Here is a 6,089-nt window from a genome sequence, read left to right as displayed (position 1 = left end):
AAAAATATATATTTCTCAAATTTCATACAAAAAATGTAGCAAAGGAACACATAATTAGCCGTTTTTGCCCGTTTAGTTTGAATTTCATTTTCCTGTTTTTCCCTCTAGGGGTGGACTTTCGTGCATTCGAAATACATATCTCTTAAACTAAAAACTCATCGTCTAAAATATTTTTACTCAGACTTAAAATATAGATGTACAAATTTTTTCTGTTTTTTCGCCTTTTCTCACATTTCGAAACGAAACTTTGCTACATAAAACTTATTTCAGACACTTTAAAAGCTTAATCCGAAATGTTTTTGCTTGAGTATAGACAATAATTAGTATTTACTCCCAAAACTACGAATTTTGTCCCTTTTTCATCCACATACCTCTTCTTGTCCCTTCTTATCCAAGTTTTGGAAAACAATATAGCCTATCACACCATACACCTATATATCTAACTATGATTCAAATTTAAAGAAAATTGTTCTACAAGAACATTTAACATATTTATGAGCTCAAAAGCCATATTCAGTGGATTCGTTCTTGAAATTTCATCATTTTATTTTGTAAAAAAATATAGCCTATAACACTCTCCAAGTGTAGATCTAACTATGTTCCAAATTTGAAGAAAATTGGTCCAGCCGTTTAGGCGTGATTGACGAACAAACAAACAAATAAACAAACGAACAGACTTACAAAGAGATTTATAATATATGTATATTAGGATTAGGATGTATATGAAATTAGTATTCATCAGACGTTGATCAGAATATTCAGGCCATTTTCTTATACTTGATCAGACTTTTATACGAACTGTCGGACATTTTATCAGCTAATTATCCGACATCTATCAGACTTTCTAATAATTGATCAGAATTTTGACATCGGTCATTTTATCAGACATTTGTCCGACATCAATCAGACTTTTTATTATATTTGTCAGACTTTTTTACGAACTGTCGAACCTACTACCTTGAATGGTGATAATTTTGTCGTAACCTTTATAGATGACTTCATACATTTTGCAATAATCTTTTGTATGAAGAAGAAATCCGAAGTTTATAGTAAAATGCAAGAATATGAGGCCTTGGTTAGCGCAATGTTTCCTGAATCAAAAATTTCTTCAATTACCATCGATCAAGGAAGGGAGTATCTATCATCCAATCAGTTAGATTGGTACAAAAATAAGGGCATTCAAGTCAAGTGTACTGTTGCACAGTGGGGCAGAATGCAAATTTTTTGGAAATAAATCTGGCATTTCTAAACGGCTGATCCGATCGGGATAAAATTTGGCGTGAGCGTAGCCAAGGAGTATTCGAGTTTAAGTTTTGAAGATGAACCCTGCAGATGCCCCAGGGACGGCGCTGTGGCGGCTCAAAGTAGGGTACCTACGACATGTAAAATTTTTAAACTCGTACAAAGAGATTTATAATATATGTATATTAGGATTAGGATGTATATGAAATTAGTATTCATCAGACGTTGATCAGAATATTCAGGCCATTTTCTTATACTTGATCAGACTTTTATACGAACTGTCGGACATTTTATCAGCTAATTATCCGACATCTATCAGACTTTCTAATAATTGATCAGAATTTTGACATCGGTCATTTTATCAGACATTTGTCCGACATCAATCAGACTTTTTATTATATTTGTCAGACTTTTTTACGAACTGTCGAACCTACTACCTTGAATGGTGATAATTTTGTCGTAACCTTTATAGATGACTTCATACATTTTGCAATAATCTTTTGTATGAAGAAGAAATCCGAAGTTTATAGTAAAATGCAAGAATATGAGGCCTTGGTTAGCGCAATGTTTCCTGAATCAAAAATTTCTTCAATTACCATCGATCAAGGAAGGGAGTATCTATCATCCAATCAGTTAGATTGGTACAAAAATAAGGGCATTCAAGTCGAGTGTACTGTTGCTTATACCCCACAACAAAGATTCAACAGAACAGTATTTGATAAGGTAAGATCTATATTATTAGAATCCGGTGTGCCAAAATACTTGTGGAACGAAGCAGCTCTGTCAGCTATATATATTATTAATAGATGTCCTACTAGAGCAATTGCTAATGATGAAACCCCTGCAGATTTGTGGTATCGTGATAAAATTAATATACAGAAAATAAGAACATTTTGATGTAAAGCTTATACCTGGGTACCTAAAGCCACTCGAAAGAAACTCGATCCAAGATGTAAGCAAACGGTTGGTTGGTTATGCTCCAAATGGATTTCGTTTGTGGGACATAGAAAACCGAAAAATAATATTAGCTCGTGATGTAAAGTTTAATGAGTTATGTTATCCTTTTAAATCTGAACCAAAACCAAAAGAAACTTCAAATAATATTATAATAACCAGCCACGAGCAAGAGGGGGATGATGAAGAATGTATTGCTGTGTCTGATATTAATAATGTTTCTTCTTCGGTAGAATCAACTCCAATGCCTTGCGAAGATGAAAATGAATTAGAGACTGAGTGTGAAAATGCATCATTAAATCCATTTAATGTTACAGGTGTTTTGGATTTAACAAACGATTTAACAGAGGTAGAAGAATCTGCAGATGTGCCCCAACCTGAAGTACGAAGAAGTGAAAGAATAAGTCGGTTACCAAGCAAACTGTTGCAGATGAATTGAATTCATTGAAAATGAACCATGTTTGAGATATAGTCCAGCCTCCACCTAAGACTAAATTATTAAAATCGAAATGGGTGTTTCGAATAAAAGAAGATGAGAACGGAAACCCAACAAAATATAAGGCTAGACGAGTTGTCAAAGGCTTTCTTCAAAAATACGGCACAGACTACTGGGATACATATGCTCCTGTAGCAAAATTGAGTACCATAAGAATAGTGTTAGCTGTTGGTCTGCACCATGGATACAAATTTCATCAACTGGATGTCAAAACTACATTTTTACATGGCGATTTAAAAGAAAAAATTTATATGGATCTTCCGGAAGGCGTTAAAGGAAATGGTGAAAAATGTTGCATGTTGGTGAAATCCATTTACGGTCTTAAGCGGGCTCCAAATGCGTGAATGATAAATTCAATAACTTCTTAGAATCCCTTGGTTTCACAAGGTCAAAACACGATTATTCTTTATATGTTAAAATAGATAAAAGGAAAAATGAAACTTTATACCTAATTCTGTATGTTGATGATTTGCTTATTGTTGGAAGCTACATCGAAAGTATTAACAAATTAAAAACTAACCTTGAAAGAAAATTTGAAACGTCGGATTGCGGCCCTATAAAATATTTCCTTGGAATGAAACTAACATTTGAAAATAGAACTTTCAAAATATCACAAGAATCGATTATAAACAAACTATTGAATAAATTTGGAATGTCGGAATGTAATGTAGTGAAAGTTCCAATGAAAAAAGGCCTGCAGCTGGAGTCGAGTAAAAATAACCAAATTACAAAACAACCCTATCGAGAACTTTTAGGTAGCATGATGTACCTAATGTTACGTTCAAGACCTGACATATGCTACCAAATTGTATATCTGAGATACTTAAAGGGGACTTCTTCTATGAAACTCAGCTTTTCAAGCAATAACAATGAGCCAAAAATTGGATATGCAGATTGGGCATCAGACCTTTCAGATCGAAAGTCTGTAAGTGTTTTTTTGTTTAAAGTTTATAGCTGTACAATTTCATGGTGTAGTAAGAAACAACAAACTGTAGCTACATCATCGTCAGAAGCTGAATACATTGCTCTTAGCTTAGCGACCACAGAAGCTATTTGGTTGAGAGACGACAAGTATCAAATTAAAATTTTTGAAGATTATAGAGGATGCATAGGAATGGCAACTAATTTAGAAACCAAACATGTAAAGCATATTGATATCAAACACCACCAGAGACTATATTTCAAGTGGAAAAATCAGCGTTGTTCCAATTCCTACCGAGATGCAGGTGGCGGATATTTTTACAAAGTCAACCGATTCGAGTCGGTTTATTAAATTGAGAAATCAGATTGGACTAATCGATTGAGAGGGGGTGTTAAAATAAGTTTTCAATCGCAGTAGATTTTGTATTTAAGTTTTTCATGCTATTGAAAAATATTGTTATTCTGGAAAAATTATTTTAAACGAATAAACGTTTTATTAACTTTTGTTTTCTAATTCAATGTAACAATACATTTATACAAGTTAAGCACGACGATATTCGTGCTTTAAAAAAATAAGGGTTGGGCCACCCATGGGGCCCAACTCACCTTTTAAAATAATACACAATTAAAATTTTATATTTATTAATTTATTTCCGTTAAACTATCCCGATGTCAGCCTAGAATTGAACTGATTTTAATTGTCAGTTCAATTAAAAATGAAACTTAATTCTAGTTTACAAAAGTGCTAAATATAATTAATAAAAATGCTTACACTAACTTAAATTAATGGGAACGGATGGACAACCTTTTATTCCCATAAAAATGTACGCATAAGCGGAGTTTCAAATGACTACACACTTGCCCAAAAGAATTGCTTAGTTGCAATTTATATTGAGCGCGTGGACAAGTGGGGTTAATGCCTTTAGTCATACCAAATGTGTAGTGTGTTAACTCCCCCCTCCTTAAAAATCAGCGTCCCGCTGATCAATTGACAACCGGTTTTAAGTTATCTGTAGTATTCAGCACTGGCATGGTAATACGACCGAATATTTTCTTCCAGATTACGACCAGAATTATCACCATTGTTACAATACACAAGAAAATTGCAGCATTCGACCCAAGAGAGAGATTCACATGACGCGCTAGACTTCGAATATGTTCCACATTCCTTTCATGGAGTTCATGCAAAAGATTAGTGTCAAGTTTGCGTGTTTTTTCGTACACATTCGATAGTAGTGGAGGAAGCGCCTGTAAGCTCGTGATTCTTTCATTTGTAAAATTTCTCTCACCGACTACAATTGTTTCGTTAAAAATTCGTATAAGATATGTCCCATTAATGCTCACAGTATTTTGTTCAGAAGAAACGTTTCCTCTGAAATTGCTGACGTATATGAGATCATTCTCTATAAGTTCTATTATAGTTTTCTCATTCGAACGAAATGTACAATTTGCGTTGGTTCCCCTTAAAATTATCGATAAGCAGTCCCCGTCTTGTAGCTTTTCTAGTTGTTCTAATGAACAAATTGTGACGTTGTTAAGTGATGAACAGTGATCCTTAATGCCATAAATTTTCTCGTGATTTAAAAGAACCGTGTTAAATTTTAAATCAAGCTGGCGATTTACGGATATGGCCGCTCTAAGAATAATTTTATTGTATCTACTAGAATCAACCTTTGGTATTGATATTACGTATAATAATGACGTTCCGTTCGATAATATACTTGGCTTTCCATATTCTATTGCTTCGATCTCGTTATTGTATGGAAGCGGTTCGACCTCAGAAACAATCTGATGAATTTCTTCCATATTCAACAAATTTGTATTCACAATGCCTCCTTTTGCAAGTTGGCAAGCCCGTACAATTTCCGCAATATCCTCCTTGATCGCTATTACTTGGTTAAGTACTTCACGGATGATATCGTCCGATTCCGACGTTACCACTTTATTGTTAAATCGGTCGATAAGGACGTTCATTTTCCGTACTAGCTCATCAGTTGTACTATTTACAACGTACTGCTGCTCATTATTTTCAATTAATTTCTGCTGGCTGTCCAAAATCGTATTCCAATCGGTTGCGTCAGGGTTTCCAGCTATCCATTTCCATGCAGAGCCAACCCAATCTATGGATCTCTTATGTCTTGTGATTCCTTTCATTGTTGTTATTCGGTCGTACGCCTTTTTGAGTTGATATTCGAACATCTCCTTGCCCTTCGCATCTTTTGCAGTTGCAGTAAATACATCTGCAGTTGTTCGAAGCATCTTCTCAAATTTGTCCAGATGTATCACATGTACGATGTTTAGATATCCGTTTATAAGCCATCCTTCTCCGTCCTTGATTGTTACAAGCGGTGACCGGTACTCGAATACGTGAAAACTTCCAACATTTGTTGAAAGTAAAAAAATACTTAAAAATTCAAAATGTTAAATATATGTTAGTACTTATAACTTGGGTGCTATGCGTAGAATTGGACGAGTT

This window comes from Lucilia sericata, unplaced genomic scaffold (assembly GCF_015586225.1).
Source record: "Lucilia sericata isolate MDLA Ls3-8-SP2 unplaced genomic scaffold, ASM1558622v1 Contig000010F_arrow, whole genome shotgun sequence".
In the NCBI taxonomy this organism is placed as follows: domain Eukaryota; kingdom Metazoa; phylum Arthropoda; class Insecta; order Diptera; family Calliphoridae; genus Lucilia; species Lucilia sericata.
This window is presented reverse-complemented; position numbering follows the sequence as displayed.